Source organism: Quercus lobata, chromosome 11, assembly GCF_001633185.2.
Source record: "Quercus lobata isolate SW786 chromosome 11, ValleyOak3.0 Primary Assembly, whole genome shotgun sequence".
In the NCBI taxonomy this organism is placed as follows: Eukaryota; Viridiplantae; Streptophyta; class Magnoliopsida; order Fagales; family Fagaceae; genus Quercus; species Quercus lobata.
Window position 1 is genome coordinate 21,923,265 of NC_044914.1, and position 27,550 is coordinate 21,950,814.

Genomic DNA, 27,550 nt, shown 5'->3' on the forward strand with positions numbered 1-27,550 from the left:
CCTCATGCATCAATTTTCTAACCAGGGGCATTTAGCCATGGCCCATCCATTTATAAAAATAAATAAATAAATAAAAACCAAAAAAAAAACTCACCCTTTTCTAAAAAACAAAGAGAGTTTAAGGTTTTCAAAATCATGCATCCATTTCCAAATTAGGAGCATTCGGCCATGCCTCATCCATTTTCTAAAAAAATTAAGTCATCTCTTTTTCTCAAAATTAAAAGAAATCATCATGCATAAATTTCCAAACTAGGGGCATTTAGCTATGCCTCGTTTAGGGGAGATCACCCATGTAAAGATTGGTCAGGTAAATTCAAATTTTTGCACTGCAAAGCTTCATCAGGAAAATAAAAGGGTACAGTCAAGCATCGTTTGGACTTCGAGTCTCCTAGTGGGAAAGATCTTCTTGGCCTGCTAGCAGGAAGATCTTCTTGGCCTATCTCTAGAAGAATCGCCCTTTGCATTCCCTTGTTGTTCTTGGTTAGTATGAAGTTGAGGCTCTTGCTGCCTATTCTAAAACTTGAGGTTCCTCGTCTTTCTTCCAAAGCTAGTGTGTTGGCATCGACATTTGCCATCTAATTATTCTGAAAAATCATCAAAGACAAGTGTCAAGTCCATATTCGTGAATTGCAAGAGAAATTTTGTAAGAAGAGATCATTTCTTACCCAGTTCACTTCATTAAGCACATATTGAGAGGATTGGGTGCATGCAACCTACTGCAAGCCTCCAATCATCCTCATGCTCTCCTCCACAAGGTCGACACCAATCTAGAACATAAGACCTAAATTCAGAAATAGCCATGAGGACAAAGAGCATAAGATAAAAGACCAAAAGGATTTGGAGATATATTGGGCCATTCCAAGGAACATTCGGAGTATATTTAGGCCGGTCTAATTTCACAAATTTGTAAAACCCATCAAGATTATGCCGGAAAATTGGGATATGTTTATGCAAAAGAAGCATGAGAACCACCAACATTGCTAGGAGGAGGAGGATTAGCCCTACCCCTAAAAGAATCCCCTACTCCATGGGATGAAGCCTAGAAGATGAAACATCCAGACACTTTCACAAATGACGGAAATGACAAACATGATGCTCCAGAGGCATCAACTAAGCGACCTTGCAAATGAGTCTTGACAAATTTGAGATAGTTCCTAGGTATCTCGGGATTGGTGCAACCAACTCTTGCATTGGCTACTTCATTATCAATTAAAAGGTTGGCCAACCAAACCGAAGGACAAGGATGGATAGGGATCACTTGAGGAGGGTATACATTATAAACCTGTGGAAGCACTCAATCTCCAAGATACCAATACCTCCCATTGCCACATTCGAATCAGACTTGACGCTCATTCAGCTCCAAAGCCAACATACACTCAACATAACCCTTGCATCCTTCCCAAGGACCCAAGTTCATCTAAAATTCACAAAGAGTCAAAAATTTAAAAGACATACCCACATGAAATAAATCAAATTAAACGTCCACCAATGAAAGAAAAAAGGAAACTCACATCTCCAATGTCTAAGCTATCAATCACCATTTTCCAAGCCTTCAAAGAGCACTTTGGAAGTGTTGATAGACGATTCTTAGGCATCCAACACAAGAACCTTGGAAATTCATTAGCAACGTCTTCCAAAAGTTATGGCCCCACCCTGAAATACTCATACATCCAAATCTACAAAAATCAACAATTGTCAACAACACAAATAACCTTTGCAAAATATACATGACCAAAAAAAAAATTAATCTTACCTACCAAACAAATGGTGCTCCTCCTAGACTTGAAAGACTACGCCTAGACAATTGGGTCATAAAGTGTAGTAGAGTAGCATAAGCCACGCCACCCCAATCATAATTTTTAGTGCGCCTAATGCCCCTCAAACTTCACAAATAATGAAGACTCATAGTACTCCCCAAGTTAGGATACAAAAGACTCCCAATGAAAAAGAGCATGAACATTCGGGTGCCAGTTTTCACATTCTTACACTTTTCAATATTGAAATATAACCACATTAGAGACACACTGTTACCACTAACTCTAGGAGGGTTTACACCTAAGTAATTCTTAACCTCAACCGGTGAAATGGTGTCATGACCTTTAATCCTTTCACCACCCAATTTCAAGCCAGTAATGATTGAAAAGTCATAAGGTGTTAACATAACTTCACCAATACTTGGAAAATGGAAAGTACAAGTGGTATCCTAAAACCTTTCAGATAATGACACAATCAGTTGAAGATCCTTATATTCAGTGGTATCATAATTCCAAAGAGCTCAAAAAAAGTTCTGAAACTAGCATCATTGATAACATTTCTAATGTCTGGTGACAACACATACCAACTTTGCTTCAATAGTTGAAGACTACCCTGACTCTTAAGGTTCTACACGAAAAAAAAAAAAAAAAAAAATGGCCAACCACAAAATTTTTCAAGAATGCCCTCTTCCAAGAAATGTTCATTCAAAAATCTTGCCAACCAAATGAAAAGGTCACCCCCCCCCCCCCCAAAAAAAAAAAAAAAAAACTTACCCATGATAAAATGCCATTGTGCCAACAAAATTCTTTCACAAATTAAAATTCAACAGTGCCCCAAGCAACAGTTCAAAAAATAATTTCCATATCCATGAATTCATTCAACAATGCCCCAAGCAACAGTTCAAAAAAAAAAAAAATTCCATATCCATAAATTCATTCAACAATGTCCCAAACATCAATTCAACCTAAAACATTTTTCCATACCCATGAAAAATAATGTCTAAACATTAAAGCAAAAATTTCCATACCCAAAAAAAATGAGTCTTGTTCAACCATGCCTAAAAATTAAATTCCCACAATTTCATACCGATTGAAAATTAATAAAAAAATCAAAATTCATCCAACAATGCCCAAAACTACATACAATGCAAAGTTCCACAAATCATAACATTGCCCAAACTTGACAATCTCAAACAATTCAACAATTCAAAAATACCCTAAAAATTAACATGCCTATACACAATGAATTTCCACCCAAATTATACAATATCGAAGAATTCTCAAAGGAGCAGATAGTAACAAAATGACAATGTCCATCACAAATTTCTCAAATACCAAGCAAAAATTAACAAATTAACCAACAAAAACAAAAAATGAACTCACCTTGAAGTCCTTGGTGGAATGGTATGGAGCATGCTTAAGTGGGTCTTGAAGAAGTCCCTCCTCATCATTCCACTCAATGGATGGATCATATCTTTTCCCATGATATGTGAGGAGCCTAGGTGGCTTAGGAGGAAGTGCCATTGAAGTTAAAAAAATAAAGATTTGAAAAGCAGTTCCCAAAAAAATAGGTTTTTCAAAGATGCCCAAAAACTCAAAAATCCAAACAAATTTTATAGAAGATAGCAAAAATCAAGTTTGGAAGACTATGGAAGTGATTTTCTAAGGATTTTGAAGAGGAGAAAATTCAAGAGAGATGAAGCTTGTGAATGGTAATAGCGGAGGGAGAATGTAGAGAAGGCAAAGGAACCAAAAAAAAAAAAAAAAAAAAGATGAAGGAAGAGTTTGGGAGGCCAAAAACTCGCCCCCCCCCCCCCTCCCCTTTGAATGCTAAGTCAACTCAAGTTTGACTGAGTTGACTAAGTCAAACTTGAGTTAACTCACCCTTAAAAAAAACAAAACAAAACAAAAAACAAAAAGAGGGAAAATAAAAATTACTATGGGAAATTTGTTTTCAAATTAAAAAAAAAAAAAAAAAACATCTTCAAAGATTTTCAAAACTTAATAGTTCAATATTAAAATTAAAAAAAAAAAAAAAAAAAAAAAAAAAAAAAAAAGGAAGAAGAAGAAGAAGAAGAAGAAGAAGAAGAAAAAAGAAAGAAGAGAAGAGATTTTTGATTTCGCAAAATGAATGAAAAGAAAGAGAAAGTAAAGAAAAGGAAGGAAAAAATTATTTACAAAATTTTTCAAAAACTTTTTGGCATTAGTTTCATTAACAAAGAAATTTTTTCAAAATAATAATAATAATAATAATAAAATGAATGATTTAGGAAAAAGAAGAAGAAGAAGTGATTTTTTTACTTTTAAAAAAGGGGGAAAAAGATAGATACTTCACCTCACCAAGATTAATCATTCTCATGAAAATTACATTTGGTTCAATTTACCAAAATGCTAATTTGAAACACTTCTTTTCTTTGCAGAGATTCTAGACTTGAAGACCCAATCAGTATTGTTGTCTATGCAGAGATTCTAGACTTGAAACATTTCTTGTCTATGCAGAGATTCTAGACTTGAAGACCTAATCAATATTTCTTGTCTATGCGAAGATTCTAGACTTGAAACACTTTTGCCTTCTAGACTTGAAACGCTTCTCATCTATGTAGAGATTCTAGACTTGAAGACCTAATCAATGTTTCTTGTCTATGCGAAGATTCTAGACTTGAAACACTTCTTGCCTATGTAGAGATTCTAGAATTGAAGACCCAATCCATATTTCTTGTCTATATAGAGATTCTAGACTTGAAACACTTCTCTTCTATGTAGAGATTCTAAACTGGAAGACCCAATGAGACACTTCTCATCTATGTAGAGATTCTAGACTTGAAGACCCAATCAATATTTCTTGTCTATGCAAAGATTCTAGACTTGAAACATTTCTTGTCTATGCAGAGATTCTAGACTTGAAACTCTTCTGGTCTATGTAGAGATTCTAGACTTGAAGACCTAATCAATATTTCTTGTCTATGCGAAGATTCTAGACTTGAAACACTTCTTGCCTTCTAGACTTGAAACGCTTCTCGTCTATGTAGAGATTCTAGACTTGAAGACCCAATCAATATTTCTTGTCTATGCAAAGATTCTAGACTTGAGACACTTCTTGTCTATGCAGAGATTCTAGACTTGAAATACTTCTCGTCTATGTAGAGATTCTAGACCTAAAGATTCAATCATCCTTTCTTGTTTGTGCAGACTCCAAACATGAAAACCAATCACCATTTCCCATTTGTGCAGAGACTCCAAGCGTAAAATTTAATGATCATTTGTGTAGAGACTCCAAACATGAAAGCCAATCACCATTTCCCGTTTGTGTAAAGACTCCAGACGTGGTATTCAATCATCCTTTACTGTTTGTGCAGAGACTCCAAACATGAAAGCCAATTATCATTTCCTGTTTATGCAGAGACTCCAAATGTGGAATTCAATCATCCTTTCTTGTTTGTGCAAAGACTCTAGACAAGAAAGCCAATCACCATTTCCCATTTGTGCAAAGACTCCAGGCATGGAATTTCATCATCCTTTCTTGTTTGTGCAGAGACTCCAAACATGAAAGCCGATCACCATTTCCTATATACAAAATTCTTCATTCAGCTGGCAAGCTAAAAGTCAACATTTCTCAATTTTTTGTTTAATTTTTTAATTTTTAATTTTACTTTTATGTCCCAAGGTTCTAGGTTCTTGGGCTAGAGAGCCTTTGAAAAATCAACCTTGATTAAATCATGGTTGCTAAATTTAGTGTCTTCGTTTTACATTGAAATTCTTCTTTCAAGCTCTGTCAATGAGGGGCATTCTGTAGACACTCAATTTTGCACAAAGAATTTAATCTTAGAAGATGACTGAAATGATTATTCTAAGTACCCCAAAAATCATAACTGCATTTTATGTATTAAATCTGATAGTTTTTAGACCCCTTAAAAAACACGATTGGATTAACCTAGATAATTAGCCAAGTTGTTACTTAGTTCAAATTCCAAATCTAGGTTATCATAATCAAACAATCATATCATGCAAGGCAGTGGAAAGATAAATAACACAATGATATGATCACCCAGGAAACCAAACCGGTAAAAACCTGGGGAGGATTTAATCTAACTATCCTCAAGGTAAACCCGAATCCACTATGAAAGAATCGAAGTTGTTCAGTAGGACTTAGACCACTAACATCCTATTGCTACCCACCAGTAGAAACTTACTGACATGACCACGTGCAAGCTCCGAGACCACAGACTCCTTCTTTCTTAGATTCTCTAACAAGTACAAGCACACCCTCTTGTGTTTCTTTAAGTTCTTATGGCAACAACTGAATGATCATCAAGCTCTTGAAGAAATCTCCTTCTTGATAATCCTAAGTTTGTGTAAAGGAAAGCTCCTCATAGATCTCACAAGAGATTTACATAAACAGCAATATGAGCAACATTAAAATGTGGCTAGGGTTTGCCTTATATACCTGGGGCAAAAACACAAAACCCTAAACGTTTTAAATAAACTAGGGCTGAGTTGGAATTCTATAGAAAAACGCATCTGACCCGATTTTCGATTGATCGAGCCTAAACTTCGATCGATCGAACTAGGCCGAGAAGCAATATTAATTTCTGCATCAACTTGTTCCAACTTTACACAAATGAACCAACTTTGAGCAAGTATAAACATGACTAAACATCTTGTTTTAATCATGGTTTGCCAACAATACACATTAGAGTTCTAAATACATAAGATCCTAAGTCTTTAGAACCTAACAAAATCATTCATCACATATAATAAAAATGATCTTGAGATTCTAACGATCACAACGATATGCCTGATTCTCAAATTGAGCCGTTGGATTGAAAGATATCATGAAATCAAATTTTCACATGTGATTAATTGAAATTAACTTTGATTGGTCAATAATTAAAATTAATTAAATAATTTATGTGATTGGTTGTTGAATTTGATTAAAAATGAGTTTGGTTGCATAGGAATAAAATGGATAATCTGATAATGTGGGAATTGTTGAAAATGAGGCTTTTATAAGTAATTATCTTTCAGATAATTATTCTTTTAAGGATTTAATTATCAAATTAAAATGGATTTTATTTGGAATATAAGTTTGAAAAATGTCCAAGTATAATTCCTGGCCCAGAAAAAACCCAAAAAAGAGTTCAAAATGAATCAGAAGAGGAAACTGAGCCAAGCACTGAGGATTGTCAATTGGCACTTCAATGGTGCAAATCAACACTTGAGGAGTGCCGACTGGCACTTCCATAGTTCCGATTGGCACAGGTTGTGAATTAGGCCCGAAAACGATTTGCTCAAGTTTAGATCTATCAGATTCGATTTTTTAGGGATAAAACTTGACCTAATTCATATTTGCTAATTTTCTAAGCAACCCTAGTTTATTTTTTAAGCATAAACACCTCTATAAATAGTAGAGAAAATCAAAAATTCAGAACCTCTGACCCCTCTGCCCTTAATGTTAAAGAAACTCTAGAAGTCTAACTTTAAGATTTCTTTTCTGTTAAGTGATAATTCTTTAGAACTTAGAGAGACTCACTCTCTCTCTAACTCTAAAGTAATTCCCCCTGCAGAATTTATTCATGCATTGATGCAGGTATCACTTCTACTCTCTTATTAACATATTGATTCTTTCATTAGCATGTGCATTTGTTTATATTTTCTCTGTGAACATTAAATGGTTGTTTGTTCATGTATTTTCATATGTTTGATAATAGAGATGTAAGATAAATGTGATATAATATTAGATCTGTTGTTTTTAATAAAAAAATCAGATTTGAAAAATCTCTTCAAAATCCATTCTACTTTCTAATAAAAAATTCAGATCTGAATATTCTTTTTAAAACCCATTTTGTTTTTTTAATTAAAAAACCAGATTTGGAAATCCTTTCAAAATCTATTCTACTTTCTAATTAAAAATTCAGACCTGAAAATTCTTTTTAAAATTCATTCTGTTATTTAATTAAAAAAAACCAAATTTGCAATTTCTCTTTGAAGTTCATTATGTTTTTTAATTAAAAAATCAGATTTAAAAATTCTTTTCAAAATCCATTCTGCTTTCTAATAAAAAATTCAGATATGAAAATTCTTTTTAAAATTCAATCTGTTATTTAATTAAATAATCAAATTTGTAATTTCTCTTTAAAGTTAATTCTATTTTTTAATTAAAAAATCATATTTGAAAATTCTTTTCAAAATCCATTCTGCTTTCTAATAAAAAATTCTGATCTGAAATTTTATTTCAAAATTCATTCTTTTTTTTTTTAATTAAAAAATTAGACTTATAATTTCTCTTTGAAGTTTATAAGTCTAATTTTTTAATTAAAAAAAAAAGAATGAAGTTTATATGTCTAACTTCATTCTCTTTAAAGTTATATTTTAAAAAAATCAGATCTGAAGTTTTATTAAAAATTCATTCTAATTGTTAATAAAAATGTCAAAGATGATATTTTTCTTTAAAATTTACTCCCTTTTTGTTAGTTAAAAAATTATATCCGAAACTTTTATTTTAAATTATTCTTTTTCATAATTTGAAACTTAATCTGAAATTTTTCTTTAAAAATCACCTTTTATAATTAAAAAAAAATCAGATTTAATTTTTTTCACACAAAAGAACTACAAATCTAAGATTTTGTATAATATCTAACCATAGATTTAAGAATATTAATACCATGTTGCATGTCATTGTTTAAGGGTACATAAGTGATCATAAAAAGTGTAGAAGACTGGACTCTATCCAGGCAGAATGGGTGTCTAACACCGTCTCATTCTATAACCTAGCCCCTGAACATTAAAATCTTAGGTTGGTAGAACTAGTGCTTTATTTTGTTTTAGTAGATTGTATCTAGGACCAAAGTTTTGTATTTTGTATATTTTTTTTTTTTTTTATGTAGATTGTATTTAGGACCATAGCCTTGTAATTATATTCTACCAAATTGTATTTGTATATTCAATTAATTAAACTTGAGGAATTTCAAACATGTAAATTGTGCATCATAGTTTTTTTTTTTTTCTTATTTCTTAGTAATAAAAATAAATGGCGGCTCCACATCAACCCCAAAAAGAGAGGTGCCAATACCTTTCTCTTTTGATTGAGAGTACCCCAAAAGGACAAAAGTTTCGGTCTCTCACAATATGCTAGTTTCCAATTAAACTAGGATACATTATCAAGAGTAAAATATTTGATCCTATGTACAATTTACTATAATGCTTGATCCAGCTAGTTAGGATCATGTTCACTTATTAAGTTGTAAAACTCACCCTCCTTCCCCCCCCCCCCCCCCCCCTCTTCTAGAGATTCAAATTACTAAGAATAGTAATTTTTTAGACTTTTGTTGAATTATGCGCATGAAAGGAGCTTACGAGCTTTGGAATAAGATGATCTTGCAATAATCAAATTTTTTTTTTATTCGTATTTATTTACATGAATATTGGATTTTTATTCATATTAATACTTTGGAGATCTTTTCATAATTGCATTACTGTGGATATTTTTGGATTTATTCAATGTAAATTTATTTGAGGATAATTGTTAATCTCTAAGAACCTCTTGTGCACTTATGTGCTAAAAGCTTTATAGGTGTGTAGTCGTTATCGCATGCCTACATGCCTAGCCTATTCGTTGGGTTGAGGGTGTGACAAGTTCCTTTTTTTTTTAAAAAAATGTATCGTGATGGCTTAAGTTGATATATATTTTTAAAAAAATAGCACTACAAAAAACTAGGCCTATAGTGGCGTTTTGTGAAATGCCACTATAGGCCCTAAAAACGATACTAGAGGCCCATTTGGGCTATAGTGACATTTGTTACTGTCACTAAAGAAAATGTCACTATTGTACCATGACTATAGACCTATACTGGCGTTTTACAAAAACATCACTATAGGTCCATACCCTATAGAGCCAATTGTAAAACGCTGCAATAGGCCAATTTTTTTTTTTTTATTAGGCTATAGCAGCATTTTAAAATGACACTATAGGTCCATACCTTGTAGTGGCATTTTTAAAATGTTGTTATAGACCCTTATATTTTTTTTTTATTAAAAATTGGCTATAACAGCATTTCAAAACGCCACTATAGCCAAAATATATATTTTTTTAAAAAAAATTGAATACCAAAAATGAATTTTTGGTAATCAAAAGATTTTTTTTTAAAAAAATTAAAATTTCAATTTTAATTAAATTAAGAAATTCAAAGCAAGAATACAAACCCCAACAAATTCAAATTATAACACAAACCCAGAAAATTCAAAATCAAACACAATTATGTTCACAATACAAACACAACATGCTCCAAAATACAAGAACACAAACCCATAAAAATCCAACACCAAATCCATTCAAGGAACACAAAAGCGCAAGCTCAGAAACACAAAAGCCCAAGCTCAAGAACACAAACATCATAACTATTTGATGGGGACTATCACATTCGAGGTACATCTTATAACTCTCATATCTCCTAGAATACACGCTTGCTATCATATATAAAGCATTTTGATCTTTTTGCTTTTATTTTTCTTTCCATATTTTTCTTTTTAAGCAAACTATGCATGGGCATATAAGAGAGAGAAAAGAAATACCCAATTAAGTTTAGCATTTGAAATTCCATTTTTGCTATGTCGAAACATACAAATGTCATTTCATGATTGGCAAGCAACAGTGGTGAGATGGTTATTTATGCCTTTCTCCTAGGATTTTCTAGTCCTTTTTGTCAGAAAGAGTGATACGAGTGTTAAGTACAAGAGATTACTTAATCTTACTCTTCACAAACACGAGCCACAAAGCTCACTTGCTTAGTTGTGCATAGAGATACTCATCTAAGCTACAAAAGATACAAAATTTAGAAATCTTTGTTTCAATGGCCATCCAAGGTACACAAGTACCAATGTATACAAACAAATGTGCTTTTTGTATTTTTCTGATTTTTCAAATTTTTTTTATATGAAAAAAAGAATAAAGCAAAACTAAAAAATAAACAAACAAAAACATGTTAAACAAAGCAATGCATAAAACTAGACTGACTCAAAACAATAAAGCAAAACACACAAGTAATGCATAACAAAAACAAGAAGGGGAGAGAGAAATAGTGACAGAATCACTTGGAGCCCTTTTCCTTTCACACCTGGGAAGAACCTTTCCGTTTAGCAAATCCTTGATCCGATGGTGAGGGGGAAGAATTAAAACCGTTCAAGTTCAAAAGGAACATGAGGGCTTTGAGAAGATCTCCAAGTGGAGCAAAAGAGGATGGAAACTAATTCTGGTCTCCTGACATGATCATGCTGTTGCTCTTTTGAGTGGCTAACCACTTGTAGCAATTAGGTCGAGTATGTCCAGCTTCGCCACAGTGATGACAAAAAATGCTGTTTTTTTTTATTAGGCTTTAGAGAGTGTCCCTTCCTAAGATAGATTTACCCTTGTTTATATTCTCAATAGCTAATTCATTTTTAACATCATTGTTCTCAGTTTCAATATTATTAGCAAGAGGAACAAAAATAGTAGTACTAGTAGAAGCAATACTAGGAGAAGAGAAATCATACCCTAAATCGGTTTAATCGAAAGTAGATTTCTGAAGACTGAGCATTTCATCGTGCATAGTGCTTGAAGTCTTTTTCAACTGAGCTCTAACTTGGAATAGTTCTGCCTTAAGCTTCTTGGTATTCTCGGCCAAGAAATTGTTTTCAAATCTCAGTGCTCCAATAGTTTGATTGGCTTCATCAAACTTTCTAGAGATTTCTTCTTGCTCAAGCTCCACATCACTAAGCTTCTCGGTGGCCAACCTATACAACTTCTCATGCTTTTCGGAGACCTTATATAGCTTTGCATAGGTTGTGTGGATGTCATCTTGTTCATCCATCTTCTCAAACTTAGACTCCACTAATTCCTCTTCTTCATCCACATCTTCAACAATCCCCTCAGTAGGATTTACAGTGGCAGTGAAGTCATTTAGAATTCTATCATCCTCATTATCGGAGTCATCCTTAGGCTCGATGTCGGTCAAGGTAGCAGCAAGTGCCTTGCTTTTTCCGATGGTCTTGAGATAAGTAGGGCACTCTTGTTTCATGTGACCGAAACCTTGACACCCAAACCACTTTGGTCCTGAGGGAACAGTGTTCTGACTATCATCCGTAGCATCCTTTTTCCCTTTATCTTGGTTCTTGAACTATGAGGAACTGGATTGCTTTCGGTCCTTATCAAATCTTTTTGCATTAGCATTCTTCATAAACTTCGTGAACTACCTCATGATATAGGATTTCATCTTAGAATCTTCATCGTCTGAAGACTCATCAGTGTCACTGCTCTTGGCCTTCAATGCCATACTTTTGCTCCTGCTTGATTTCCCAATCCTTGTCAAACCTAACTCATAGGTCTGCAGATTTCGAACCAGCTCAATTAAAGGAATTTTGTCGATGTCCTTTGATTCCTCAATGGCAGTGATCTTGGCATAGAATCTCTTGGGTAAAGATCTGAGCACCTTTCTCACAATCTTGGGTTCAAGAATGGTTTCCCCAAGATTAAAGGCTAGTTTACTATGTCCTTGAGCTTGGCATAGAACTCATCAAATGACTCATCCTCCTCCATCTGGATCTCTTCAAAGCTCGTAGTAAGCCTCTAAAGCTTTAAATCCTTGATAGCCTTAGTTCCTTCATAGGTTGTCTAGAGAATGGTCCATGTTTCCTTAGCAGTTTCAGTGGAGGATATCTTCTTGAATTCCTCATTAGTGACTGCGCTAAATAGAGCATTCAGTGTCCTACTGTTAAAGTTTGCCGCCTTGATCTTAGCATCATCCCAGTTGGTCGGCGCTTTCGTAGGCTTGGTGCAATCTATCTCCACAGCTTGCCACACCTTTTCATCTAATGACTGCAAGAAAGCTCTTATGCGTACCTTCTAGTATGCATAGTTAGTGCCATCAAATAAAGGAGGTATAATAAGAGACTGTCCTCTATCCATGACAAACAGGGGTTAATGGATCACACAACAAAGATTAACCCTAATCAGAGTGTGCCCGCTTTGATACCACTTGACAGGCCAAGAATGTATTGACCCCTTGTGATAAATTAATTGATTAATTAGGCAAATTTGTTAATTAATCAAATTAACATGCAATGTATGTGGCAGCATAAACAAATCACCAATTAAACTAAGTATGCAGTAGAAAACAAATTGACACGGTGATTTGTTTATGAATGGGGAAAACCTATATGGCAAAAACCCCACTGGGTGATTTTAAGGTCACTACTCCCGAAAATCTACTATTATCAAAACAAACGATTACAAGTAAAGAAATCCCAGTACTTTATTCCAACCTACAGTTGAACCCTTACCCTAATACCCAATTGGACTTGTTCTGTAGTGATAATCTCTCCTTTCACTTGTTCTGTAGTGATAATCTCTCCTTTCAATGCACGGCTCCCAGTACGTGACTAACCAATTGCGCGAATCCCAGTACGCGACTTGATCACCAACTTGAGAAGGATGTTGGCTGCAAAATTCTTCAATTCATCACACGATGAAGATCATGAAGTTACTTGGTCACAAAACCCTACGATGTATAAACACAGTAACTTCTTCAAAAGAAAGAAGAACTAGGGCAAACTAGGTTTCCGGTCACACCTTTCTTCACACTTGTGGAATTGTGCTCTTGTGCAACAGCGCGTAACCTTTTATGACCCTTAAAATAATCCTTATATATGTTTAAGGTTATTAGAAAAGAAAGCCCAAATATATACCCACGGATTGGATTGAAATCAGCTCTGAAAAACTGAATTTTATAAACCTTAATAGATAGCCATCTATCGAGCTAGTTGTCGAGCCATGGGCTTCAGCAGCTTTTAAACCTCAATAGATGCTAGCTGTCAAGCTTTTAAATCTAGCACTTCATTACTTGATTCTTGGACAGACTTGCATGACTTTAACACTTGAACTTGAAACCTTGTTTCTTGAAGCATTAAACACATCCTAGATCTACCTAATTACAAGTAAAGTGTGTTTTGTCAAAAGATTAGCCAATTACATAAAATATTGACATATGTTTCAAACATTGAATCACATATGTCCTAACATTTTTTTTTCCTAAGGGACCTATAGTGGCGTTTATGAATGCCACTATAGGCCCTTGTATGACTAGGACCGATAGTGGCATTTATGAAATGCTACTATAGGTCCTTTTTGAAAAAAAATTGGTTGAATTTTTGTTTTTTTTTTTTAAGGACCTATCATTGCGTTTTGAGAACGCTACTATATGCCCTTACAAACGCTGCTATAGTCCTAGTGTTTTAAAATGCCACTATAGAGCCCTCAGAACGTGGCTATAGATAAGTCTGCGTTTTTAGAAAATGCCACTATAGGCAACTTTTATTGTGGTGTAGTATTTAGTTTTATTTTTTAAGTATTAATTTAGTTTTTAATTTTAGTATATTTCTTAGTCTTGAATCATCAAAATTTGTTATATCATATTTTGCCCCATCCCTTCAGTCAAAATCTTGGCTTCATCCTTGTGTGTGGAACAATGAGACTACACACATGTAAGAGCAAATTCAGGTATTCAAAGAACTCTAAACACCCTAAATAATTATGTTCATTTTAAATTTCTGGTAAACAATTTCATCCAATCTGTCAAAGTCAAAACACCAAAAAAAAAAAAAAAAAAAAAAGGAATAACACTATTCAAATAAATAGTTGTACATCACATAGGATAACAACTAGTTATGTTCATTTTATATACAATAAAACTAGTAACAATTTAATTTAATCCAAATCTTATGGGACAAATGTATAGTCTATAGATTAAATGGAAATACGGTTATTAAAAAAAGATTAAATGAAATTATGAATAAATTATAATTTATGATTCTAATTATTAATTTATTATTGCCACCATCATCATTATATCGGTTCCCACCTTCATGCCTTTTTTGCTGCCAATATTAGCCAGTCCATTTCCGCCACCCCATCACCACCACGCCATTCACACCAATAATTAAAAAGCAATTAAGGATAAAATAATGTCATGGTTTCTATTTACACGTTACATTTCTGCAAATCTCAGACAAAACGATCCTTTCTTAGTCCAAAAGTTAGGGCATATTCTAAACTTAATACAAAAATTTGAAAACTTTGGTGTTATTTAATTATGTTCATTTGGTTGATGTTTTTATTTTTTTAATTTGTATGTTGGTTTTAATATTTTAAAATTGCAGTGGTTATTCACTAAAGTCAACAATACTTTTGCTTGATTCACAGATGCACACAAAAAAAACGTGGCTATAGACCATAAAAATGTAGCTATAGGCTATAGTCGCGTTTTCTATAGTTGCATTTACAAACACGGCTTTTGCTTCGCGACATTAGCCCCCTATGGGGTCTATAGTTTTGTTTTTTAAAACACGGCTACAAGTCCCCCCTATAGCTGGGTTTTTCCACCCCTTATAGTGGTGTTTTTCCACCTCCTGTAAGCTGAGACTTATAGCTGTGTTTTGTAAACCCGCTTTGGGCTGCATTTAAAATGTAGCTATAGGTACAGTTTTCACTGCGTTTTAAAAACGCGGCTAAGTCCTCCTACAGTTGCATTTTTGAAATGCGGCTATAGGTTTTTTTTAAACAAAAAAAAAATTATGGGTTTTTTTTCCCCAAAAAATTCAAAATTCAAACCAAAAAAAATTCAAAATTAAACACAAACCTAGAAAATTCAAAATCAAACACAACATACTCACAATACAAACACACCCAGATCCAAAAAATTCAAATCAAAACTCAAATCCAAATCAAGACATAGACACAAATATTGCTAGAATATCCACTTCATTCAAAATTTTCAGCATTTCCTCCATTTTCTTACTAACTAAACATAGAATAACAAAAAAATAAAAATAAATAAAACTAGTTCTATAAACAAATCAGTGTGCTTGAGATGAAGATAAAAAGAAAGAAAGAAAAAAAGGAAGAAGAAGAAGTAGCTGCAAAGAAACAAAGAAAAAAAAAAAGAGTTGTGCTGGAGTGAAGAAGGAAGAAAAAAAAAGAAAAAAGGGAAAAGAAAAAGAAAGAAGAACCTAGCGTGACTTGTAGAAGAAAGGAGCAAAAAAAGAAGAAAAAAAGAAAGAAAGAAAAAAGAAGCAGCAGCTAAGGTTCTCAAACCCGGACCGTTCATTAAATCGTAAAAGGGAGAGGTTCAAGGTTTTTGAGGTCGAACCGGGGTCGAACCGTGATGACGTCATAATTAATTTAATAATTATTTTAAAAATATATAAAATCATTAAATTGATAAAAAATTAGAAAAATTAACTAAAATAGTCCAAAACAAATATAGATACTATTTTTTATAACATAACTTTCATAATACAAATAAAAATTATTAAATTCTAAAAAAACATAAATAGCTATTGAGTTTCTAAATTATTTTTAAGTCATGACAAAGCACACTTTAGTACCTAATAATTTTTATTTTATGAAACCCAATAAAATAGTTAAGAGACAAATTAGTTTATTTGCTCATGGCCAAACCCATTTGACTGCCGATTATTTTTTTCCCAAGCCCATTTGAATAGTCACTGTTCACCATTTATTATGAACTAAAAAAAAATCAGAATCAAAAGCTAGATCAGAAGATGTCCATGCATTTAAAAATTGTTAAAGTTAAATAAATAACAAAACCCAAGAATGAAGTGCTTGACAGCAAGCAAGCATTATATGTTAGTAGTTGACAGTGACACTAAAGCACGCAGCAGTAAAGAAAAAGTCTCCAGAAGCAACAAAGAAGTCTACAACATTTTTAGCAATACTTTTACAACAAAATTTATGTGAAAAGTTGTTACAAGTTTTAATTTGAACCTATTATTGAAATTATTTTTTTACTCACCAATATTAACTAATAACAACCTGTTACTTAAAATTCATTGTGAAACATTATAAAAATATTATAGTAACATTTAATTGTGATTTTTTATTCCTTTTATTCATTTTCCTTTCTTTCCTTTCACGTGGAGAGCTCATCTTTTATTCAAAATTTAAAAGCTTTCAATATTTCCAATGCTAGGTAGCTAGTGTCAGTGTACTGTAGACACGTGGAGAGCTTAGGAAGCTTTCAATATTTCCAATGCTAGCAGCTAGTGTCAGTGTAGTCATAACAAATACAAGGAAAGAGAAAGTGAGAAACCAGAACACATACATAACAAAGTTCAGCAAAAAAAGGAGAGAGGGAGATGGATAGAGAAGAAGAAGAAAAAAAAGAAAGAAGAAGAAGAAGAAGATGGACATATCATTTTTTTGCTTCATGGCGCTACCCCTGCTTCGTCATCGTCTTCTTCTTTTTCTCCTTTTCTGTGTTTGTTTGTTTGTTTTTTTTTTTTTAATGTTCAGATTCAATGGAAAGTAGGGAACCGTGAGAAGCGGTCTGATTACAGTTCTCAGAACTGTGAGGTCTGACCGTGGTTTGCACGGGTCCCTGCTTTTTTCCATAGAACAGTTCTTGAGGCTAAAAGAACCACAAAAATGAACGGTTCGAGGTTTTTTCGGTCAGACTATACAGTCCAGTTTGGGTTTCAAAACCTTGGCTGCAGCTCCAAAGAAAAAAAAAAAAAAAAAAAAAAGGAAGAAAAGAAGAACTTGAAGAGTTGCGCTGGAGTAAGTGAACAATGAAGAAAGAAAAAAGAAACAAAAGATGAAAGTGAGGATGTAGGTGGGAAAGTGGGGGGTACGTGGGAAGCTGAAGAAATTTTTTGTTTTTGTTTTTTTGGGTGTTACATATAGCTGCGTTTTTAAAAACGCGGCTATAGATCCCCCTTAAAAAAATTATTCGGCTAGACCTATAGCCGCATTTTTAAAAAATGCGGCTATAGGCCCCCTTTAAAAAAAATTATTCAGCTGGACCTATAGCCATATTTTAAAAACGCAGCTATAGGTCAAGTCTAGAGCCACATTTCTACAGATCAGCTATAGTCACTTTTTTGTAAATGCGGCTAAAAAAAAGGCGGCTATAGCTCGCGTTTTTTGTAGTGATGTAAGTGACCTAACAAATAGATACTTGGAAACTCCAATAGATTGGATTCCTGGAATGAAAAATATGCGTCTTAAGTATTTTCCGAATTTTATTAGAACTATAGATCAGAATGATATTATGGTTAACTAAGAGAGCTCCAAGAGCTTCAGCTGTCATTTTGAACACATATGATCCCTTTGAACAAAATGTGTTGGATGCTATGTCCTCAACACTTCCTCGTATATACCTAATTGGCCCAGTACTTGTGTTGCTTGCAGATCAGATTAAGGACGATAAATTGAAATCAATAAGGTCCAATCAATAGAAAGAAGAACAGGGGTGTCTAGAATGGCTAAATTCAAAAGAACCCAACTCTGTAGTATATGTAAATTACGGTAGTATAACTATCATGACACCTGAGAAACTTATTGAGTTTGCTTGGGGGTTAGCAAATAGTGAAAAACCCTTCTTGTGGGTTATAAGGCCTGATCTTGTGAGAGGAAATTCGGCTGTTGTTCCTCATGAATTCGTTACCAAAAATAAACATAGAAGTATGTTAGCAAGTTGGTGTTCCCAAGAACAAATCCTAAAGCACCCATCAATAGGGGGGGGGTTAATGCATAGTGTGTAGAATTTAATACAAGTTGGAGTGCCAATGATCTCTTGGCCCTTCTTTGCGGAGCAATAGATGAACTGTCAGTACTGCTGTTTGATTGGGGCATTGGAATGGAAATAGATAATAATGTTAAGAGAGATGAAGTGGAGAAGCTTGTAAGAGAGTTAATGGATGGTGAAAAAGGTAAAGAAATGAAGAAGGCAATGGAGTAGAAGACAAAGTCTGAAGATGCTGTCAAACCTGGTGGTTCTTCTTACCAGAACTTGGACAAATTGATAGCCGAAGTTCTATTAGCCGGAAATGTTTAAGCCAAACAAAATTTACTTTCTAGCTTTGAATGAACTAGCATTCTCAGTCTCATTTACTAGATGTGTTTATTTATATATATAATTGATTCCCACTTTTGTCGTAATAAATTCCAATTAAATTGTGTAATTTTTTGTTAATTTTTTTGTGAAAAATTGAATTGTGTAATTTGGTTAATCAATGTTCTATTAGATAGTGATAATAATTGTCGTTTGTGCTGCAAATTTGTTCATTTGTATTTTTCAATTCTTGCTTTTCATAAAGGTAGGTAAAAACCCGTTTAAGATTTTTAAACCTGATGCGTTTAAGATAAGACTTTTGTTGGAACTTGGAAGCTCATATTTTTCTATTTGCTTAAAATTGGTTTACTATTGTTGTACTTAGAAAAAAACAAATTGTTAAAAATTGCACATAAAAAAATAAACAAATAAGTTAGGAAAATAAAAGTAAAGACTTAGTGCGCAAATATTCATTTTATGAATTGGTTTATTTTTCTAGTTAACTTGTGAAAAGTTTTTGAAACATCATGTGTAGGTTACAGTGAATGGCGGCTCCAAAAATTCTTTTCAAGGTAGTCATTAAAAAAAGTTAAATTAAAAAAATTAATAACAATAAAACTTGAATATATTAATATCACAAAATAAAAACATACGCAAATGCATAAAGTTTTGAAATTTCCTTTCACAAGTTTTCATACTTTGAAATCATTAGCTACATCTTTTTCAATGTATACAACCAAACAATTATTAAGCTACTAACCACTCATCCAATTACTAACATATTGCCTAAATAAGTACTTATATAAACAATGCATTATCTTTTTGAAAAAAATATATCATATAAATCCAACAAATTTGGAAAAAGATTTGAGTGTTCGAATTAATAACAATTAATTAGCAATCCCAAAATTTAAAGTTGGTCCAAAGAACACAAAAAATAAAAGTTGACAGCTAACACAAGTGCAACTTCAAATTTTGAAAAATTATCAAATATTTATGTATTTATATTTACTCTTTCAATTTCTACCGTTAAAAGTAGGTTCTAGTGGAAGATGCTTTTCAAACAAGACTATTTGATTTTGTACATTAAAAAAGAAATTGCTATGAAATTTAGCACATAATCAATTATAGATGATTTTTGGTCTTAAGAAAAAGTTAAATATGACTTTTGATAGATCATAAATGATAGAGCTAAGATGTATTAGGAAACAACTATTGCATAACTTCTCTTTGATTTGTATTTATTAATATTGAATATATAATGTAGGGGGGTGGGTCTCAAATCGTACTCACGGGTTCCACTAGTCATAAGCCTATCCAAGAGATAGAGCAGGTCGAGGTAGGGCCTAGATCGAGCTCAAGGGGAGAGCCTAGACACCCGATAAAGGGAATGAAGAAAAGCCATAGAGAGTTATCACACCTCCTCGGATAAATGACCAAAAATATACGGCTCATCGACCCCAATACAATCGATGAGTTGAGTTCTAAGGTCTAATAAAGCCAATGAAGACGAGAATAGTCCAAGGAAAAATGTCCAAGGAACTTGAGAAGGTGGCTCTAGGATCAAGAAGCAATCAACTCCGCATTAATTAGATGTTTCCTTCTATCATTAGCCACATTTATTACCAAATGACTGGCCTGAATAGTAGTTTATGCCCCAAAAGTTCATTTTCATCATTAAAAAAGGTGAGGAGACACGTGATGGAATAAATATCTCCTCACCCCATTATGACAGCCTATTACTGAAGAAAACTTGAAGGGTATAAATAAGGACGGAGCGCACACATAGAATGGATCCGGAAATTAAGAAAGAGAGAGGAAGAGAGAGCTTGTACTTGCTTTTGGATGCTTGCATCCTCAGCTAGAGTTGTATAAAAATCATTCCACATAAATAAGACTTGCATCATCAATTTAATACTCATGTTCTAATCTCCCATTGTGGATTATCCATCTCCCAACCTATATAAATTAATTGTGTTAATCAATGCCTAGCTAACTCATCCCTTGTTTCTAGTTTTCAACTCCCACATATAATTTTTTTACTGTTTTTATATTAATTCAGTTTTGAAATTTAGTATATTTCTTACTCTTAAATGGTTAAAATTTCGTAACCCATGCTTTTGCACTCATAGATAAAATTTTGAATTAGTCTCTGGCTATACTTTTAGTCAACTAATTTTTCAAGTAAAAACAAATAAAAAGAGTATTTGCTTCCCCACTAAAAAACCCAAGGTAGGGAATTTTTTTTTTTTTTTTTTTTTTTTTTTTTTTTTTTTTTTTTCGGGTTGCGGATTAACATTGAGGCTTTGCTAGTTTGGCATAAAATGATTTTTCTTTTTCTGTCTTTCTTTCTTTCTTTCATTGTATCCTTGAAAATAATCTAGAAAACATTTTATGACGTGTGTCTCATACAAAAAATCACAAACTCTCTCTCTCTCTCTATACATATATACATATATATTATAGGAACTTTAAATCACCACTATACAACATTAATATATACAAAACAACATCTAACAGGTATAATTTCACAAATATTAACATAATGAGCATAAAGCCCACAATGCTAACCGTAAGGATTTAGACCTCTAAAAACACAATATGTTTAATCTAATTTATTAGCCAAGTAGTTATTTAGGTTAATTATTCAAATCTGGGTTAAATATTCATCACATGTATCAAACACAGCGAAAAAGTAAATAACATAAGAAGTGATGTCCTAAGAAAACCAATGAAACAACTCGTTTCAAGATAAAAAATATGGGGAGAACTATCCCAAGAAAACAATTCACTATATCAAATTGAAATTTATAGTCAAGAATACCAATTCATAGTAAATCTAACACAATTACCAAACCGGACTCTGAACTCCTCAAACTTCTTTGATCTGGATCTGTTCTCACATAAACCACCTGTTCATGCCTTGATCTTCAGTACACTTGATAGTTGAAGGCTTGGTTGTAACTTTACTCCACTGGTGCTAGCAATATGGATTTGATCTTCGTTAGGAGCTTGATAGAGGTAGAAGTTACAAAACCTCATAGATCTCACAGCAGTAACTCTCAAGACTTGAAAAACGTGTATTAGGATTTGCCTTTTACATTTAACAGTGTTGGACTCAAACCCTAAACGTTTTATGGACTGTTGGGCCTTATTTAAAATTCTCCAATTTCATAGTTCGGTTGATCGAAGCTCTTTCCCGATTGGTCGAGCTCTTCAGTTTTTGAATTCTCTTTTCCACAGCTTATACATTCTTAAATCATGACCTGTATTAACTTGAGCAATGTCTAAAACACTTCAAAGACCCTAATTAAGATTTAATCCTAGATAAGTTTTTGTTCTCGGTTTGCCAACATAGAACATATTTAGAACCTAAACATTTATGACTAAATATTTAGAATCAAACACCAACATCTCATCTAAGAAACAATAAATCCAACAATAAATGTATCCGACAAAGCATGTAAAAGTTTTTACCTCAATGCTTTCAATGCCATAAATTATAGAGAAATGCTACTCCAAAACATTTTCACAATAAATCATAGGTGGCATGTTGTTATAGATTTTTAATTTGAATCCACTACTGAAATTACTATCTTGCCCACTAGTGATAGCCCATAATATCGTGCCACTTAAGATATATTGTGAAAATCTTGTGGACATAGTATTTCTCTAAATTTTAAGTCGAAAATTTAAAAGTGATATGATTGGAAATCTCATAAAATTATTTTAGAAACTATATTTTTTATAAAATTATAAAAATAGATGGATAGATAGAAAGGCATATAAAATTGAGAGAAATTGGTGTAAGGAGAATTGTGATGAGTGAGATCCACACAGACAGAGAGAGAATGGGACAAATAAAATTGTTAGTCTCATTCTAGACATTGTGATGAGTGAGATCCACATTGATATAGAAAGAATGTGATGAGTGAGATCCACACAGCTTTTAACTTATTTTGCTACAGTACTTTCTGCAAAAAGTTTTCAGCTTTAGCAAAATAAGTGGTTTCCAAATAGACCCTCAATGTTTGAGCGTGGTTTTCAGACCCGGTTCAATGAATCGTAAAAAAAAGAGATTCAAGGTTTTTGAAGCCAGACCGAGATTGAACCAAGGTCAAACCATGATGACATCATAATTAATTTAATAATTATTTAAATATAAATAAATATATTAAATTAGTATAAATAGAAAAATTAAATTAAATGACCCAATTAAATATAGAAATTTATCTTTCAAATGTATTTTTTTCATATCATAACTTTCACAGGACAAATAAAAAATATCAAATCTTGAGCATACATAGATATAATATTTATTTATTTATTTTTATGTTGATTAGTTAAACTCGTGATAGTAATATTGTAATAATATAGAAATTATAAGGACACTTACATTAAATAAAATAAAAAATTTAAATTACTTAGTAATTTTAAATTAAAATAATTATTATATACTTAATTGTATCTGTTGCCTTTTTTTTTTTTTTTTTAAAGTTCTAAAATCATATGCTATTTTATAATATTTTGTCACAATAATGATGAGACCCACTATTTTTCCTCTACCATTCACATTTTGCTACATCATAATTATGACAAAAAAGTTGTGAAATATTTTATAACATTAAATATTCTCATTTAATAAAATTGTAAATATTAATTAAAAGTACTTATAATATTTTATTTGTTACATATCAATCTATCAATATAAGTCACATCATGGGCTCAAAGCTGCAAAAATCTAACGGCTGATTTAATTCAAAAATCAAAAGTTTTCTTCCTTCCCAATGCAAGCCACGTGAAGGGGCTTTGGAAACATAAAAATGAATTCAAAACAAATAGAGAGAAGGTGAGAAACCACAGCAGTGGAGACGGAAAGAAGAAAGAGAAGAAATAGAAGCAGGAGATGAAGATGAAGATGAAGGCCGCGATTTGTGTTGGGTTGCTAGCTTGCTGCTTCAAGCCTTCAACTTCACATAGCCCTTACTTTGTCATCATCTTCTTCTCAATTTGTTTTTTTTTTTTCCCTCACAAATATTTTGGTTCCAGATCTGAAAAAAGTCCAAAGTGCATGCCGGCCAAATCTTTAATTTCAGCCGGTATTTGCTGAAAAAAAAAAAAAAAAAAAAAAAAAAAGGAACCATGAGAACCGCGAGAATCGTTCACAATTTTAAGAACCGTGCAGTTCAACCATTCAAGATTTTAAGAACTGTACAATTCAACCACGGTTCGCACAGGTCCATGCTTTTTTGGCAAGAGAGGTTCTTAAAACTAAAAGAACTGCAAAAAAGAGGATTCATGGTTAACTGGGTCGGACCATATGGTCCGATCCGGATTTCAAAACCATGTTTGAGGATAATTGTTAGTCTCTAAGAACCTCTTGCGCACTTGTATGCTAAAAGCTTTATAGGTGTGTGGTCATTATCGCATGCCTACTTGCCTAGCCTATTCGTCGGGTGAGGGTGTGACAAGTTCCTTTCTTTTCTTTTTCTTTTTTAATGTATCATGATAGCTTAAGTTGATATAGATTTTAATAATCTATTTTTATTTTTTAAGTATTAATTTATTTTTTAATTTTAGTATGTTTCATAGTCTTGAATCATCAAAATTTGTTAATTCATATTTTGCCTCATCGCTTCAGTCAAAATCCTAGCTTTATCCTTGTGTGTGGGACAATGAGACTACACACATGTAAGAGTAAAATCAGATATTCAAAGAACTCTAAACACCCTAAATAATTATGTTCATTTTAAATTTCCAATAAACAATTTCATCCAATTTGTCAAAGTTAAAAAAGAAAAAGAAAAAGGAATAACACTATTCAAATATATATTTGTACATCACATAAGATAACAACTTGTTATGTTCATTTTAAATACAATCAAACTTGTAACAATTTGTTTAATCCAAATATATATTTGTAGTTTTGTACATCACATAGGATAACAACCAGTTATGTTCATTTTAAATACAATCAAACTAGTAACAATTTAATTTAATCCAAATCTTATGGAACAAATTTGTAGAGTCTATAGATAAAATGGAAATAAGGTTATAAAAAAAAAAAATAAATTAAATGAAAATATGAATAAATTATAATTTATCCTTCTAATTATTATTGCCACCATCATCATTATATCGGTTCCCACCTTCATGCCCTTTTTGCCGCCAATATTAGCCATTCCATTTCCACCACCACGCCATCATTGCGTCCACTCCAACAATTAAAAAGCAATTAAGGATAAAATAATATCATGGTTTCTATTTACACATGACATTTCCGCAAATCTCTCTCTTTATATTTATATATATATATATATATATATATATATAGATATATATATAAAACACTTTTACAACTCAGACAAAAAGATCCTTTCTCAGTCCAAAAGTTAGGGCATATCCTGAACTTAACACAAAAAGTAGAAAAATTTGGTGTTATTTTTTAGTGTCATCTGGTATCAAAGCCACTCTTAATTGATATAGAACCAGGCTTACTATAAAAAGTTTAGACCCATTTGATATTTAACAAGATAACCTATGGTAATATTATTGGATGATCCTAATATTACTGCTTACATAGTGATAACCTCCTGATATTTTTGATCAAACAGTTCTAGCTTTATAAGCAGAATGAAAAGTACTTTCAACAAAACTAGTTTTATAAACAGTTCTAGTATCAACTTTAGGAATATTCCATTTATGAAAATCAGGGAGCAACTCATTATCATCAATAGTGTGATCTTCTACGTTTACAATATCAGGAGGACAACTAGTCCTGGAGTTGACAGAGGAGTTGGATCTCCACAACCTATCCATACTATCCTAGGTTCAATACTCAATTATCATGTTTTTCTCACAACCGTTGCATTTCGTAACACATACCCTAGTCAACCCTATACCTCTCATGCCCTACATGCCCTATTGGCTCATACAAGCCTTATTGTTCAGTTCTGGGAATTCACTTTCTGACACAGGTGGCGCCAACGACGGTAAGAAGGGAACACGGAGTATCAAAGTTTCGGGTAGATACCATAAATGGGGAAGGACACCAAGCTGAAGGCAGAAGCACAGTTGCACAGCAATAATATATGTTGAAAATAATATGAAAGCAAAGTAGAACTAGCCAAGAAGGCGGTATATCAGTTATAATGAAAGTAATTGAAAAGCAGTAGTAAGGCAATAGAACTAGCCAAGCAGTATATATGAAAGCAATAAAAATTTAGAACTGTCCAAAATGGCGGTAGCAACAAGTAGTATAATGAACTAAAAACTGAAAATACTTGTTATTGAAAGTAGAACAAACACTTACAGTAGTAGTAGTTACAAGATCTCAACAGTATAGGTTAACAGTTACAAGGTTTATAGTTACAAAGCTTGTTCTAGTCCTAGATACAAGATTGTAAGGTTGTAGGAAATCGTGGTAGTAGAAGCAAGGAATCTTCTCTCTATGAAGGCTTCTAAGGGAAGAAGTTCTACAGGAAGAAAATTTTGAAGTAAAAGCTTGTTTTTAAACTTAAGGGACAACTCTCCATAAATAGGGAAAATTTTGAGTGAACAGTACTAATGAACATTAAAAGTCAACAGTGAATAGTAAAAGTTTGCCAAAAGCAATCTTGGTGTGACTAAAAGTCTCAAGAAATATGGAGAATCTTCTTTTCAGAATATCACCATCAGAAGTGGAAAACAATAGTGGAATTTCACCAGTAAGTAAACATTGTAGCATTTTTGGCCTTTGTGCAGGCCAAACAAATAATATCAATTTTCTTGAAGATCTGGAGTGTTTTCCTCATCATGTCCAAACAGTTCCTGGTCATAAGGGAAATAAGGGCTGTGGGCAACAGATTCCTTAGAAGAGGCTTTGGATCCTCCTTGATTGGCAACAACTTCTTCTGCCCATTTGAGTAAAGCCAAAAGAGCATCAGGATTTTTTCTTAAATCGTCAATAGGGGAGCTCTTATTTTTTGCTGGAGGCTAGCATTCTTGATGGAAGAAGAAGAGGGAGCATCAACAAGGACAGGGGTTTGAACTGGGGAATGATCCTTGGCAATGGGGAGAGCAGTAGTAGATGAGAATTCTCTGGAAATAGTAGCAATAATACTTTGAGTATGAGGGAATTTACCCCACCATTTTACATACCAATGTATGGAGAGAACATCACCTTCTTTTTCATATTGCCATTTTAATATCCATGGTATTTTATGGCGCTTAACAAAGTGAAGCAAAGTAGGGAATTTAGCGCCATGAGCATCATACTTATAATTTTTTGAAAACATTCGAAAGCATTAAGTAATGGCTCAAGAAATATGTCAGCAATAGGGCCAAATTGGGTCCACCAACGGTTGAACCAAAGAGGCAAGTAACCAGTGAAACTTTTATCAAAGTTAACAAACCAGGAATGAGACATGTTTTCATTCTGGTGAAGCATGAATCTTGACCAAGCAATAATATAATCATGATATGAATAGGGAATGGGGGAAGTTGGCATTGTTCTAGTAGAATTAGGGGAAGAGCCCCATTTTTCTTCAGAAATAAAATTGACCAAGTAAACACTGTGGTAATAATTTTGGAGGAATCAACTTTGTCAGATATGGTGTTAATAGTAATAGATTTTTCATGATGCAGAAGATCAGAATAATACTGTAAATTCTTTTCTCCGTGCTTAGGAATCCAGTGAAACATTGGAGGGAAATAACTTTTAGCAAGTTTGAGAGGATCAGATATGGAGACTCTATTGGGTTCAATATAAAACAAGTTTTGGAAATATTGTTTTTTGATGTATTGAGGGATATAGGAATTTCTGGGAAAAGCAGTTCTTATAGGTTGGTTAACAGGGGTTATGGCATAAGGGTCATAGGACAAGGCAAGAACAGTGGAGTAATTGGGCCTAGGGATGGTTCCTAGGGTGGTGAAATG

The 27,550-nt window shown here is 33.0% G+C and overlaps 1 pseudogene; it reads left to right on the plus strand.

Annotated features, from left to right (window-relative positions):
• The window catches only part of LOC115966577, a 34,513-nt pseudogene extending 15,876 nt beyond the window's left edge, over positions 1-18,637 (plus strand).
• Positions 18,638-27,550: the final 8,913 nt, after the last annotated feature.